Source organism: Halichoerus grypus, chromosome 11 (genome assembly GCF_964656455.1).
Source record: "Halichoerus grypus chromosome 11, mHalGry1.hap1.1, whole genome shotgun sequence".
Lineage (NCBI taxonomy): Eukaryota > Metazoa > Chordata > Mammalia > Carnivora > Phocidae > Halichoerus > Halichoerus grypus.
In genome coordinates, this window is record NC_135722.1 from 70326586 (window position 1) to 70343512 (window position 16927).

The following is a 16927-nucleotide window of genomic DNA, read 5'->3' on the forward strand; positions in this document are numbered from 1 at the left end:
TGCTAGTCCATTAGCTCTTGCAGTTCCCTTTACCTGCACAAACATAGCTCTTACACTCTATAACTAGGTGGCTACCTGGTTGTTAGACCATAAGTTCCATGTGAGCAGTGCCTAGCACATAGTAAGGGCTCCATATATACCAATCGAATGAAGAAATGAGTACTGTTACGGTCATGAGAAGCCGGGTTTTGATTCCTATACCGGAGCTCATTAAATCACACCACACAATTTTACCAAAGTGCAGCAAAGTTTAAAAAAATGAGAAAACACAATTGTCAAGATATATTCACTACCACAGACAGTGCAAGAGGAGCAAAATTCAGCCATTTCAGCCTGGCTCTCGAACTCAGTTCCTGGCTGTGCAATGGCCCTAGCACACTCTGGATGATCTTGAGTGTCTCTGGCAAATCCCCCAACAAGAAAGGGCACTCCCCAAGCATGGAGTGAAAGAAGTGTTAGTCATAAACAAACAGTTTTGCGTTCATTGCTAGCATATTTGCAATTCTAAGAAGAAAGTCTCTGCCACTCTCTGGCTGATCTTTAAGTAGGCTCAAACTTAAGCAAACGAGATAGAATCCTTCAGACTGTGGTATGCTGATTGTTATAAAGTTGGAGGGGTATGGTTGGTTAGAGTCAGAAGGAAATAACTTTCCTTTCCTCTAAAAAATGACCATAAACTATGAAAATGATAACTCTGTCTTCCCGTTTTCTGGTCTTCTTTTATAGAAAGAAACAGGATTCTTCATTCTTTTTAGTCTAAGAATGCTCAGTCATAGGCGAGAAATCCTCTCTCATTCAGTTCATTCTTCCCCTCTGGCTCTCCCAGACATTTCCCTTTCTCCAACATGTCCCACATTCACATTTTTTTTTTTTTTAACTAGTTACATTCTTTGAAATGCCTGTTTTGCTGAATTTCGCAAATATCTAGGAATCCTCATGGGAACAGCTCCTTTCGACCTTTGTTCTCAATCAGAGGTAGAACAAACATTTGACACCTCCTCACTTACATGTAAATCACCCCATCTCTCAGTTCCTCCCCCTGCCTCCCATGGCTCTCTGTTTTCTCACTGGTGTGCCACTTACCAAACTGTATCTGTGGTGGATGCTTGGTATAATCTGTCCAGCATCTTCTCTTAGAACTGCTTGTCACCCATCCTCAGGGTTGTATTGCTTTTTAAAAAGTCAACTTTATTGGGAAATAATTTATACACAGCAAAATTTACCAATTTTAAGAGTACGGTTCAAAGGATTTTGACAAATCTATAAAATTGTGTAACCACCACCAAAATAATAATATTGAACATTTCCATTCCCCCCAGAGAGTTCTCTCATACTCCTTTACATTCAATCTCTTCCTCCCATCTCTGGTAACCATTTGTCTTCTTTTTCTCACTATAGTTTTAAATTTGATATAAGGAAATCACATAAAAAATAGTGTGTGTGTGTGTGTGTGTGTGTGTCTAGCTTCTTTCACTTACCATAATCTTTTCTGAGACTCATCTGTGTTACTGTGTGTGTCAGGATTCCTTCCTTTCATGTGGTTTAATGGCCTCGACTTGACTCTGTGGCTCAAATCCTGATTTGGCACTCCAAGGATGGGTCTCTGAGCCAAACTCAATATGAAAGAGTTTCAGTATCATCTCTCTGATGCCTGAAGTCAGGAAAGGTAGAACTCACAAATTGAAGACAGCAATATATCCTTATGTGAAGAAAGCTAGTCTAAAATGAAAGAAGAGATACAGAACACAGAAAGAATCCTGGTAGCATTGGAATCTCTAGCATCTCCTCCCTGCAGCTTGTTTAGCATGTGTTTGGATTCCATAAGCAATTTTCCTTTTTTATTTGGGGGGTTTTTTTTTGGTGGTTTTTTGGGGGGGCAGTTTGGTCACATAGTATTCAACTATGGCTGTTGGACTGTTATAGCCTCTAGTACAGAAGCTCCCTGAGGATAAGGGCTTCTGCGTAATTCATGTTTGCCCTTCTGTCACCTGGCCACGGGCATTTAGCATGTTTGTTAGAAAGTGTAGCTAACCTGAGTCAAGCCATATGCTGTCATCATTATTTGTTGAGCACATACTGTGTGACACGGAGCTTAGCATTAGGGGTAAAGACGCCATGTCTGTCTCCCATCTACCTCTCCAATCTTATCTCACAGTAACTTCACTGTGTCTTCTCCAGCCACACACACTGGCTACTTCTATCCATGGGTTGTTCAGAGGCTGGGCTAGCCTTCCCAATCTTTTTGCCTCTTAAGTCACTTTCAGGGAAGCCTTTCCTTGCCTTAAAGCTAAGACTCTTGTGCCATAGAGGATCACACACTGGTATATTTAAATTGCATTGTTAGAACTATAGTTTTACCTTTATTAAAATTGTGATTATTTATTTAATCTGTCCTTTCCAGTAGTTTAAAACCTTGAAGAATGTAGGGCTCCTGTTTGTCTTCATATTTACAAAGCTTAATAATGTGCTAGGAACAATAGGGCACAACATATTTTGCTGAGTGTTTGAATAAGATTAGGACCTGCCTTAAAGAGCTTATAATCAAATTAGGCTCTACAGATTTTTAAAATGCATTAAGTTTTTATTTGCTAAATCTGGAAAGTATAAATGAGTCATGGAGGTGATATCTAGGGAAGGCTTCATGAAAGAGACAGTACAAGAACTGAATCTAGTTTGAAAGGTATCAACAAGAGCATTAATTTGCTATTGTTGTAACAGCAAATGTTCCCATTATCTTAGTGGTTTAGAACAGCAAACATTTATCTTACTCAGTTTACCTGAGGGCTCAGCTCCATTCAGCTCTACCTGTTTTCTCATTCCGGAATGCAGGCGAAAAGAGGAACCACTCTCTGGGATATACTGTTTTCACGGTAGCAGGGTAGAGCTAGAGGCACTGAGCCACATCGTGCACACACATTCTGCTCAATTCCATTTGCCAAGGTAAGTCATGTGGCCAAGGCCAAAGTCAACAGGAAAGGAAACGTACTCGCCTACCATAAGCGAGGAGCATGGGAAAGGGGATTGTGAGAACTAGTAAGAACAAAAACACAGATGTGAGAATGCACTTGCCAACAGATGTTTGGGGAACTTCAACTTATTTTGTATTAAACTTTCTATTTTTAGAATGGTTTTTAGATGTACAGAAAAGTTGTGGAGGTGGTACAGAGTTCCCGTATACCTACATCCAGTTTCCCCTATGGTTAACATCTTACATTCATGTGGTACATTTGTCACAACTTATTAGTTATTACCAATGTTACATTATTATTAACTAAAGCCCATGCTTTATTCAGATCTCCTGAGATTCTACCCACAGTCCATTTTCTGTCCTTGGATCTCATCTCTAGAATGTCCTACAATATTTAGTGAGTATGTCTCCTTAGGCTCCTTTCAAAGTTTCTCTGATTTTAGTTTATTAAAATTGCTTAATTGATCTTATCTCTACAGGATATCTTAAGATATGAACCTCGAGGAAATTTCCCTGGACATAAGAAATGAATAAAAAGAGTTTCTTTTTTGAAACAAAGTCCAAACTGTGATCTTATTGTCTCATCCTAGCTCCTGAAAAAATTGATTTACAACTGTTAGTTTGTTAGGGCATGCTTACACCTGGAGTCTACTGAAGAACAGAGAGGTGGTCTAGTGCTTTTTGTGGACATCCGCATGTGTCATATTGAAGAAAATCAATGGCTGAGTAACTAAGGGACTGGATTTCAAAAGAAATGCTGAATATGCATAGCCTCTTCCTTCCCTGAGTTAATGACATAGACATGAAATATTGCAGATAAGAAATGAGGAAGTCTTTTGGAAGTACAATAAGAAAATATGCAAAGCATTACCTTAGTGTGGGGCTTTCACATTTTACATGTCATGATGAAGAGTATTTATGAGGTACCATAGTTGTTAAATTTTTGTCCAAGCAAGAGATCTTGGGCTTCCAACTGATTGTAGAGAAAGTAAGTGGGCTACTATAAAACATAAGAAGAAAAGTCTAAAGTAAATATACAGAGAAACTATGGTACCCCCATTTTCTAAATGAAAATTGGGATAACTACTCTTTTTTTTCACTGAAGAATAGTTGACACACAATGTTACATTAGTTTCAAGTATACATCATAGTGATTTGACAATTGTATACATTATGTTATACCCACCACAAGTGTAGCTACCATCTGTCACCTTACAATGCTATTGCAATACCATTGACTATATTCCCTAGGCTGTACCTTTCATCCCTATAACTGAAAGTCTGTACTTCCCAATCCTCAGGATGGGTATCTTTAAAAATATTTTATTCATTTATTTGAGAGAGAGAGAGAGCACAAGCTGGGGGAGCAGCAGAGGGAGAAGCAGGCTCCCCACTGAGCAGGAAGCCCGACGCAGGGCTCGATCCCAGGACCCTGAGATCATGACCTGAGACCAAGGCAGACGCTTAACTGACTGAGCCGCCCAGGCGCCCCTGGGGATGGGTATTCTTAAGTGGCTTGAGAATAGGACAGATTATTAGAAATGTTTTGGTTCGCAAAGTTGCATAATGTTGAAATAGCTAACATTTATTGAATAGATTGTTAGGTATGGTTATAAACATTCATTTATTATCACAACAGCCTATAAGATAGGTTTTATCATCTCCATTTTCCAGATAAGGGAGAGAGACAGAAAAATTAAGTAACTTGCACAGTCGGTAGTAGAGCCGGGTTTCTAAATCTAGTGCCAGAGTCAAGGCTATAATCTCTACCTTGATTGCCTCTCCTGTAGGACACTGTTAGCACAGGCATGATGGACACAGATATGAACCATCCAGACCTACTTCCGGGAAGGATGTGTGCCCTCCTTTCTGGAAGCGCTGTCTGTAGACAAGGGACAAACCTGGCTCTGGCATCCATACAGTTTCCTAGCGCTGGTAACTGAATGTACTTGGCAGCCTCTTGAGGATAATTCTGCTCTACTCCCTGCCTACTGTCACTCTGTTGGGTCTTCTCATCAGAGCCCTCTGCCTTCCTCCAATGCCACTTTCCATCCAGATCTCCTCCCTGCTCTACCTCCACGTTTCAGTTCATGAATTCCATCTAGTTCCCCCCGGGAGTGGGGCTAGACTGAGACTTACCACAAAGGGGAGACCTAAGCAAATAGGTGTTGCTCACTATCATCCCGAATTTGCCCCCATCAAGAAACACTTGATGAGGGTTGGCTATCTACACTGAGGGTCGTTTTAATCCCAGGTTGGTCTCCTTTTCAGGGTCCTATGGACTCATATTTTTGCTAAGAAGTGGTGGAAAAAGTGGACAGTGTAAGTAAAAAATAGCTGTTTCACTCACTATAAACTTTGTAAATTTTTGAGATACAAATACATTTTTTTATATTCATATGGAATAAAGGCATACTAAAATTGGGAGAAAGCTGCTCTCCTCACTGCTACATGAAGAAATGAAGCCCAGTTTCTGGTCATTGGCTTTGAAGACTATTGTGAGCATCAAATTGGTGGCTCCAGGACTCCAGCGTACAGCAGCACCTGTACTCAGTAATGAGTGCCCGTTGCATCCAATTAATCCATGGAAAGGAAGCTAGAGCAAAAAGAGTGGAGGTGGGGGGAGAATTTAATAGAACCAATGAGGCAGCAGATCAAAATTATCTGTGGCATTTTGAGGTAGAAGACAGATGTCATTAAGAGATGGGCGGAGAGCAGGTAAGAGCAAGAGTGAAACATAGACTTCATACAGGTGAGGAGGAGAGATGAGAAAAAGATAATCTAAAGAATCTCAAAATTGTAGATAACTAGACAACAGCAAAAAAAACAACAAAAACAAAAACAAAAACAAAAAAAACAGAACATGAGCAGGCATTCAATCACAGTGGACCTCTGTCCAAAATGACGGTATCGAGGGGTGAAGTGGGATTAAGAATATAAGTCTGGGTTTGATTGTTTGTGCTTGGCTGTTGTTGAGATACATCTTTTGCAGAACGGACTTTTCAAAGATAAGATGAAATAATGGAAAAAAATTAGTCTTGTGGGATATACTGCCACGGGAAGAAAGAGAGGTACTTTTAGGATACTATCCTGATGACTTACGGTCTTGCCTGTACTTGGACACTGAAACACAAAGTCGACAACTTTGTCCATGAAGACCTACCTGCTGTAGAAATATAGCACAGGGCATTAGAAGAAGAGCAAGCCACCTCAATTCTCCAGGAAATGTGCATTCACTGCAAAACAACTATTATGGGATGTACTGTGTTCAAAGGGCGAGGATATCTGCATGCATCATAGGAAGCTGAATCCTGGGGATTTAAATGTGGACTTTGACCTGAGGTCTGAGAATTCTACCCCCTGACTGTCCAAAGGGACAAGTGCTCACCACTGCGTCGAAGACATGTATATTCTTAAAGTTCCTCTTCACTGACTCTAAGCCTATTCTGATGCCAGTTTGGAGTTCTGAGAGTTAAAAATATTACTATGCTGAGTACTTCTACTTTTTGTGGCATAAAACAGTGGTAAAAGTAGATAACACAAATGCCAAGAGAAACTGAATGTTATAAAAACCTACTGCTGAACTGCAATTCTCAGAGGGAAAATTAGAAATAGCCATAGAAATATCTACAGAAATATCTAATAAAGTTGTAGTCGAGGAAAGAGAGGCTCTTGAAGAGTTAGTGAGAAGATGTTCCAAGGGGAATTGAAGGAGACCCTCCATTAACAACAAAAAATGATAGAGGGAGAAAGGAAAGGAGATTAGAGCAGTGGAATAAAAAGAGCTGTTTACCTCAAGCTGTGACACTTGAGATGGTTTTGCTTTTGGACTACAAGTTTTGAGAGTGTGTAAGGTGACTGGAAATAGCAGAAGGCTACCCAGTGACCAGTTGAATTCCTAGAAGGCAGGTAGGAGGTACAGAGATCACAGAACAAGCACCATGAAGGCCAGGAGGGGAGAGAACTCATCACAGGTACTGGGAAGATGGCTTCAGGGATTTTAACAAGAGTAAGAAGAAGCCAAGATGGCTGCAGAAGAACCTCCCTTAGACCTAGCACCCCCAGGTAAGTTAGCTCACTCGCAGGCCAGGAACATGGCAGCAAGAATGAAGAGGGAGGGAGGAAAATAGGGAGGGTATTCATCTACTTTCTATGTAACCCTCTCAGTCAATCACAAAATGTGTGGATTTTGTTTGAGCATGCTGGTAAACCTCTATCCCTGTGGTGGCTGGTAGATATATAAAGATACAACCTACTTCATTCTATTACACTCTATGTTATTCTATTACACATGCACCATTAAAACACTAACCAAAGTGGAGATTATTTATAAAATTGGCCATCTGCAGCCCTCAAATTCATAAAATGAGAGATGGAAATGACAAGCACTATTCAAACACTTTGGAAATTTGTGACTCTTTGGACACTTTGGAAATTTGTGACTCGAGGCTAACATTTTACCCACATGAATAGGTAAAATAAACTTCATCCAATGTTTAGATATGGTAACCAACCAAAGGCATTGGCAGGATGTCACAGCTTGGGCTTTTGGGAAGCAGATTCTGAGAAGCAGATTAGCTTGGTTAATTGAGAAGTGAAGAAGTGTCCCTGGGATCCACACCTGTATGCCTGTGGACGGAAAGAGATGGAACAGGATGGAGGAGGGAGAAGTGGATCTGCAAGGGAAACTCAACAGCCTCAGCTGACCCTATGGGGAGCTCTGTAGCTACAAGGATCCTTCAGCGTTCTCCCAACTTGGGTCAACATAGCTAGGTCTTTACTTGATACACATTAGTCATTTTATGTGGACCACTCTGGGAGGAATGTGTGTTTGGGCAAGGTAGCTATATAGCTGGGATGGTCTCTGAAGGGGCTGGTTGTTGAAGGTTATAACTGATAGCACTCTCAGCTGTCAGGGCATTGAGTCCTTCACTGATGGGGGATTTGGAAAGCACAACAAATGTCCACCCCCCGGGATGCCTGTGTTCAAGGCTATACCAGAGAATATGGAGAAGATAGACAAATGAAGTATTTAAGGTATGGTTCTACACTTTAAGGAAAAGAGACCATGGAGCATGCACATTCAGGAGGAAGTAAAGTATATTTGAAAGTCAGTTCTGACACGTACAAGTTGTAGGAACTTAACTATTCTATGGCTCAAACTTTTATTTGAAAATTATAGATAACAACTGTCTTAATTTTCTATAGCTCCTGTAACAAGTTACTACAAACTCAGCAACAGGAAACAACACAGATTTATTATCTCACTGTTCTGTAGGCCAAAAGTCCAAGTGGGCTTGGCCAGTTTCATTTGCTTGGGATCCCACAAGGTGAAAATCAAAATATCAGCAGAGCTGTGTCCCTTTTTTAGAGGCTTTAAGGGAGAATCCATTTTCTTGCTCATATAGGATTTTGAGAGAATTCAGTTTCTTGCTGTTTTAGGACTGGGGTCTTCATTTCTTTACTATCAGCTGAGGGCCACTCCCAGCTTCCAGAGACCATGAATATTCTTTGGCTTGTGGCCCACCTTTCCTCCATCTTCAAAGCCAGTAACAGTGGGTCAAGTCTCTCTCGTGTTAGGCATCGTCCCTGCATCTTCTTCTGCTATATCTCTGATGCACTTCACTATCATGCTCTTCTACTTCTAAGGACTCATGTGATTGGATTGGGCCTACCCAAATAACCCAGGGTCATCCCTCTATTTTAAGGTTCATCACCTTAATTTGTGAAATTCCACTTGTCATGTACCATATTCACAGGTCATGCCTATCAAAACTCATGGTGTTGCATGAGATTATGCTAAATGCCTGTATATCTGACATAGAGTAGACCCTCAATAAACAAAGCTCACACCAGGAGTTTGGAAAAGAGACAAAGAAACATTGGAGTCATCAGTAAAGGCTTCATGTAAGAGATGCTGAGTTTTGCAGGATAGGAAGAATCTGGATATAGGGAAGGATAGAAAAAAGGCTATCATGTTATGAGAATAACATAAACAAGAGAACAAGTGCAGCAAGTTCTCATAGCAAGATGCAGGATTTGAAGTCAAATAGACCTGAAATGTTAACTTTGATTACAATGAAGTCTGTTATCTTAAGCAGTTTAATAAACTTCTCTGGGCCTCAGTGTTCCTCGTGTGTGTGTGTGTGTGTGTGTGTGTGTGTGTGTGTGTGTGTGTTATCTATTGCATGCCTGTATTCTAGGAGAAAAGCAAGGCATTTTAGTTTCCTCTCTTTGCCCCCTCAGTTTCACTAGTTTTGGCAAACCCACATTGTCTTCACAACCACATCTCCTAGCTACTCCAGGAGGCTAACAAATTCATCTCTAATCGACTTGTGTCATTCCAAAATTCTGACATGAGTAGCTCCACAGGGTTCATAAGCAAATGAGGAGAAGGTCTACAGCAGTAGTCTCCAAAGTTTTTTGATGCTTCAACCTATCAGTTAAGTTTCGAGAATGTACTTCCAATATATGAACAATGAATACATATGAATAATGAATATATGTGAATATATGAATAATGAATATGTGTGAATATATGTACATATATGAATAGTGAATATATTTACATATATCCATTGTTCATTTACTGGAAGTATACATTAACATATATAAATAATATTAAGATATATGCATTATATTATATATTAATAAACCTAAATTATATTTTAATTATTTTAATTTTAGATAAAAATGATGACTAACAGAAGTGTTAATATATTCCTCTTACATCACAATTGATTGTCTTGCATATTCCCTAAAGTGCCTCTGGAGCAGAGGTCTTCTTCAGTTTAGCTCGGAAGGCCGTGGTGTGTGCCTTGCGACAAATCTATCCCTATCACACATGCTCTGATTCATAGCCTCAGATCCATCCTCCCTTTCTGACTTGCTCAAAGAATGATTCCAACATGTACCTAAAGAGGGTATGTTTGGTCTCATGGTAAAGACTGATCTTGGGGCTTTCTGATGAATGATGCATGACAAAGTATGCAGATAAAAAGCATTTTGAACAGCCCAAGCTGCTGCTGATCAAGATTCAGTGGTCCTTGTTTAGGGAAAAGCTGGGGATTAAGAAGGAAGGTAAAGTGTGCATTTTACTTGGGGCAACCTCATCTGACTGAAGAGGCTGGGTCCCAGGCCCCAGGAACTGCCAGGTGGCCCAGCCTTCCCCACATGGAGAAGAGTCCTTAGGAAAATTTACCTGTGCTTTTTTTCTTGAAAAGAGTGTTTTGGGAGCACCTGGATGGCTCAGTCAGTTACATGTCTGACTCTTGGTTTCAGCTCAGGTCATGATCTCGGGGTTGTGAGATAGAGCCCTCCCTTGGGCTCTGTGCTGGGCATGGAGCCTGCTTAAGGTTCTCTCTCTCCCTCTGCCCCTCCCTCTACTTGTGCTCTCTTTTTCAAAAAAAAAAAAAAATCAAACTAAATTAAATTTAAATTTAAAAAAGAAATAAAAAAGTGTTTCGTTAGCTCAAGCTTCTTCTCTGAGGAAAAGATTACATCTTGCTCCCATTGCTTCTGATTCCCCTTTGTCATGAATTATGCTTTACTTCAATATTAGGATTAGACCCCCCCACTTACACCCCCAAACAGCCTTTACCCCTCTTCAGTTTATAATTTAAAAATTGCCTTATGTGTACCTCCCCTCTCCATCATAATACTAGTGGATAGGGTTAGATTTTGTACAACCTTGTTAGAGAAGTTTAGATTTAATATTTTTTTAAATGAGTCATTGAAGATTTTGTTCTGAGAATTTACAAGACTTCAGGAAGATGGTCTTGTCCAATGGACTAGAGAAGCATAGACTATGGAGGCTGGGAGTGATTGGGAGAGGAGAGAAGGGCTCAGAGTTGTATCAGCCAACAGTCCGGCCATGGCATGAAGAGGTTGTTCCCCCATCTTTTGGAATGAGGGAAGAGAAAGTTCTTTCAGTGGCTTATAATATTTATGGTAGTTATCTGCAATGCACATGGGATGAGCAAACTGCTAGATGCTTTTTAATTATTAAGTAATACATTATTAAAGAAGTCTGATGTTAGAGGGGATTCTGGCACATAGTTGAAAAATAATTTATGTTCTGTTTTTGGTGCTGCTACCAATTAACTGTGAGATTTTTGGCAAAACACTTATGTATGTAGTTTCCTCAGCCACAAAAAAAAAAAAAAAAAAAAAGCTATTCAATAATATAAACCCAAGGATCCTCTTGGTCTAGAATTATATGGTTGTAAAAGAATAAATAATGCCTAAATTTGGGGAAAACTTCTTTCTTCTCTTTTTTTCAAGCATCATGCATCATTCTTCAACTATGATTAATTTTTCATATGTACTTATATTTTATTAATCTTCATATGTGATTCCCTCTCCAAGTATTTTTAAAAGGAAGTGGCATGTAGTTTAAAAATCACTATATGGTATTTTAAAAGTAACTCAACATAAATGGAATCAACATTCAATAATGAACCATTATTTCTTCATAAAAACACAAAATGATCAAAACTACATTTTCCTCTGGAGTTATAACATTACAGTATTATGAAAGAACTAAGAGATTTCCAAAACAAGGAAGCCAAGTTCAGTGGCTTATTGATGATTTGAGAAGTCCATGCGTATGACATATTAAGGACGCCTCATTTATCAGCTCTAATGGATAAAGGCATTAGCAGAGAATCTAAACACAATTATGTTATGTCTAACTTTAAACTAAGCTTACAAAATTATGCATAAACATGACTGTGCCTAATATCTTAAGAATTAACAATACTTCTAATTAAATGATGGAATTCCCATTCAGGAGACCCGGGAAGTACAACCATGCAACCAGGGCTTTGAAGAGAATGAAAATTATCATCTCTACTTCGAAGCAAATAAATCACTTAAAACTGATTAACTTATTTCTTCAAGTTTACTTTCTCTGGGCAACTAATATTTTGATTTTTTTAAAGATTTTATTTATTTATTTGAGAGAGAGAGAACGAGAGAGAGCATGGGTACATGAGGGAGAGGGGCAGGGGGAGAGGGAGAAGCGGGCTCCCTGATGCGGGGCTCCATCCCAGGACCCTGGGATCATGATCTGATCTGAAGGCAGACGCTTAACCAACTGAGCCACCCAGGCGCCCCAATATTTTGATTCAAACAACACTTTTGGTGGATTGGAGTAAGCTTGGAGTCAGAAGACCTGTGTTTAAATACTGCCACCTCCTTTTGGTAACTCTGTGGCATGGAGCAAGGTCACAAACTGTGTGTGTGATCATTTGGGACATGAAATGAATAACGGAGTTATATCTACCCTATGTTCTTCAAATGAGTATGGATAAGATACAATAAAATGATTAATGTGGAATTACTTTATAAAGTATTTACATTTATAATAACTTGATGAATTATTGCAGATAAAACAAAACAAAATATAACAGTATACATAAACCAGTGATATATACTGCATTAACTTCATATTTTCTGCAAATGTTGCAAAATAAACCACATTTCTTTTAATGACTCTACTTTCAGGATAATATGATCAATCTGAGAAGACATATAAACAAGAAGACTTAACATTCTCCCACTAACACCATGGGAGCTTGTGTGAATCTCTAGGGCTTCAAGAAAACTTGGGGGCCCCCAAATCAATACCCATTCTTTACAGCTGAGGCAGTTGAACTCTAGAGTTTTAAAGAATGATATAAGGAAAAGATTCAGAAGAAAGCTGACATTTGCAAGTGAGATTTGGCATTAATAAAGGAAAATGTTGCGAGTGCATCTTGCTTAATTGCAGACACAAGAGCCAAAGAGAACAGTAGTATCTCTAAATCATACCAGTTTCTAAGAATAGTGGGTAAGAGAATTAACTAAATAACCTGCAGATGTGACTTGAAAGTTGATGATAATCACGACAACAAAACCCCATATCGCTAACCTATGAGGATTTTCTTTTGCAATGTAAAGTAGCAGTTAAGACACCCAGACAGGACTATTCAGTTTCCAATTAGACTCTCAACTTTGGCATGTGTGCCTTCCTCAACCCATAAAATGGGCACTGTACTTTGCACAGTGCCCACGTGATGCTGTTTTTAGCAACCAGAGCACTAAAATTCTGCAAGTAGATCAGTCCTAGGCTGTCAGGCAGAACAAGGCACAGGTGCTCAATCTTGGAGGCCTACAGCACTGTATTTTTAAAAGAGGGCTGTAATAAAAATGATTCCTTAAATTGTACAGTGAATTACGTACACTATCTCACATGATGGTGAGGTACAATACATAGAGACCTCCACTGTATAGATGAGGAACAAAATATATATGACTGAGGTCGCATAGCAAGTGGAATAATGAAGCTAGAACTGTACTTCATATTCTCTAACCCAGAGTCCAGTCTTTTGTGTTTTCACGGTTCCACACTTGTCAATAATAATTATAACTATTATTTACCAAGCACTTACTATGTGTCAAGCACTGTGCTGAGTTCTTTAGATGTTCCATTTCGTTTAATCAACCCAAAACCCCAGAGAAGGAAGCATTATTATCTGCATTTCATAGGCAAGGAAACTAAAGCTTGTGGGAGAAGTAGGAACACCTTGTTCAAGGTCACAGAGCTCCCAAGGGGTGGAGCCAGCACCCACACCCATGTCTGCCTGACTTCAGCATGTCCTACCCCTTCCCCCAGGCAGCTTCTTTACCTCTGGCAGTTACTGTTCTAGAAGCTTCCCCTTCAAGGAATTTGCCTTGAACCAAAAAGCAGTTTGACTTAAAAATAATAAGGCAGAGCAGTGAAAGGACCCGCACTATTGCCCTTTTAGGGGTCTCTCTTAGTATCTAATATTAGAATGTGGTATTATTTTATATAATCCATACATGCAGAGTTTCATTCTCTGCCCAGTATTTCGGAGCAGAGCTCTCTATCAGACTGTTTTTCCCCCCAATTTCTACCTCACAAAGCATAGTCAGTATGCATGTATATGGTTATATGTATATCTACCCTGGGGCCTCCTCCTGTTTCACATGCTCAGGAGAGTCCTGGGCAATGACAAATGTTCTAAAACCTCCATGCAACCCCGATTGCTCAGCTATATTACTAATGATTTCTATATATTTTCCAGAATCTAATATACTCTTGAAAAATATTAATTCTTCTTCCCACTACCAACATTCATCCTGCCCCTCCCTACTTTTTCCTTCCTTCCTCCCCCCCCCCCATTCTTTTCTTCTTTCCTTCCTTCTATCCTCCATATAATAATAATTCAAAGTGACTATTAAGTAAAAACATGACCTGGGGGAACTCACTGTCTAGCTGGGACAAGAGCCCATATACGTATTAAAGAGTAACAATATGTCACAGACTATACACAATGTAGATTCCCTGTAAATTAACAAAGATCATGAAAAATAGTCCCCCATGAAACGCCAGAACTGACCCTTGAACAGTACCAAAATACGTAAAGAGCAACGGTGAGGCAAGAGAACATTTTATAAATTTCAAAGAGAAAACAGTGGGTACTATGAATTCAGTCTCTTCTCTCAGCATATCGCCCCCTCGCTTGCTAACCAACCAACACAGACCATGGGCAGGCAGTTTTCCAGTTTAATACGCACTCTTGTACCTCTGTTTCTTTGCCTCTGCTGCCCCCTCTGTCTGGAAGAGTCTCCCAACCTCCCATCCAAACCTCCTGACTCGCTGTGAAAAGTCAGCTCAAGGGGAAGTCTGTAGATCCTTTGCGAAGCTCTCTCTGGTTCCCCCAGACAGGCCAGGCTTGCCTTCCTCCAGCCCCAGTGCACGCTGCGCGTAACCCCTTTGTAGCTGTCGTCACTATGCTGGGTCAGTGCCTATCCCCGCTGTCTCCACACCATGCTGTGTGTTACTGGTTGTCTAGATCTCAGAACACCAGCAGCGTGCAATGCTTGGTAAATAACCAATATATGTTCCAGGAATGAATACATTCTATAAAAACATTTGTGAACTTGGTCTATATAATTCGGGTACAAGAATGGTGGCTCTAAGTGTTAAGGGCTCCATCTAATTCAGGCTCTTCTCAAATATACTTACTCTGTGGCTTAACTCCGAGGAAAAGAATTAAAAAGGCATGGTTTGAGAATGTGAGAACCCTCACCACGAAATGAACTATATGCAATATAAGTATCTAACTGATGCATAAATATGCATGAAAGAGATGAATGAGGCATTCATATGACAACAGTGTCTGAGTCTTCTAGAAGTGGCTGATGATTGCAGGCTTCCGTGGAACATCATGAATAAAAGATGACGCCGTGTGTGTTTTAGGTAGGTGAATGGGTGGGCAGTACAGAGAACTGGTAACAAAGAGGGAGAATATTCAGAAATACCTAAAATAAATAATTCATTCCCGCATGAAACTGAAACCCCAAACATGACTGTTGCTAAAAGTATCACATTTACATGACATCTTAAACAAATTTTGTGTAATGTTTTTATAATAAAATGGATCATTCTCCAGATGGAAAAAGGATTTCGCACGTGTCAACCAACATCTGGAGATTGATTGTATGAAAGTGAGAAAGAACATAAAGGTTTTCCAGCTTCACAGAAGGTCACAATCCAGGGGGGCCTGTGTTTAGAATAAAATTGAGTAATAAGAGTACCCAGAATTCTCATGTGAGCTGACTTTCCCAGTCACCACTAGAGGTGAAGAGTCCCTTGCTACTCTCTTAAGGAGTTAGCAAGAGGAGGGAATGGAATCATCGGAAGTTAGAGCTGGAAGGTTTATGGGAATCATCTTCTTTTGCTACCCTTATTTTCCAATGAGGAAACCTTTCAGAGTCCAGAAAGGTAAAGAAACTTACCAGTTAGTCAAAGAACTAAAAAATGTCAGAATTGGAGCTAAAACCCAAGATTTCTGATTCCCAGTCTGGTGTTCTTTCTTCTACACTAGGCTACATCAAAATCAGGCCAAAAATAAAATGTTAAAGCTACTAGGCTTACCATTCAGAAGAGTTTGTACAAGGAAATAGATTTGTTCCATGTTTCAATGTCAAGTCTTTGTTTCCTTCCTGTTTACAGAAAAGAGCGACATGGACCACAGTCTCCTACTGACATCTGGTGCCTGAATCTGGGTAATACAAAATATAGGATAATAAAAATCAAGCACCTTTGCACTTTCGTTTATTAACATTTTCTAGGGTAATTAAATCCAAAATTTGGAAGGTATGTTCTAATTTTTGAATATAGTCTTTCATGGTTCCCTTCCTCATTAATATGTCTACAAACAAGGCTTTGTTTTATAATAATTCTCTTATTTGTAATAACAGTAAATTATTGCCAGTCTTGTGCCATCTGAGGCTAATTACCTAATCTATTCAACAAAGGTTTATGAGAACCTACTATGTGACAGAAACAGTTCTAGTGACTGGGGATGCAAAAATAGATATCTATCATCCCTTTCTTTAGGAACCTCACTGCCTAGCTGGGGAAATAAAGTCATTACAGGGAACTATAATATGATGTGATAAGCTAAAATGAAGATATGTATAAAATACGCTGAGGAAGGAGTGACTGTCTGGGAAATCAGGAAGGCTTCAGAGAAAATGAGACCTTCTTAACTTAATTTTAAAAAGGGTTTGGGAGTCCATATGACTTAGAAAGCAAAAGGTCCCAATTCCCAATTCATCCTCTCAAATATAACACAAAGCCTCTAACACTTAAATGTACTTTTAATACATTTCATTCAATGAGTATGACTGTCGCACTATATTTCTTCAATTTTGATCAATTTGGTCCTTGTAGAGAAGAAGAGTATGCTACTATTTCTGATCAATAACACAGGGATGTTTCTAATATTCTCACTATTTTTATTTCTATATCTGGTGAGTAGAGCAGCTGGGGGACAGAACCCAGAGTTGTCTGACTTTAAAGCATTCCAGTGTTACTTATTGAGTAACCACAATGTGTCAGATATTCTTCACCGTGTTGGAGACAAAACAGTGAGTGAAATCCAT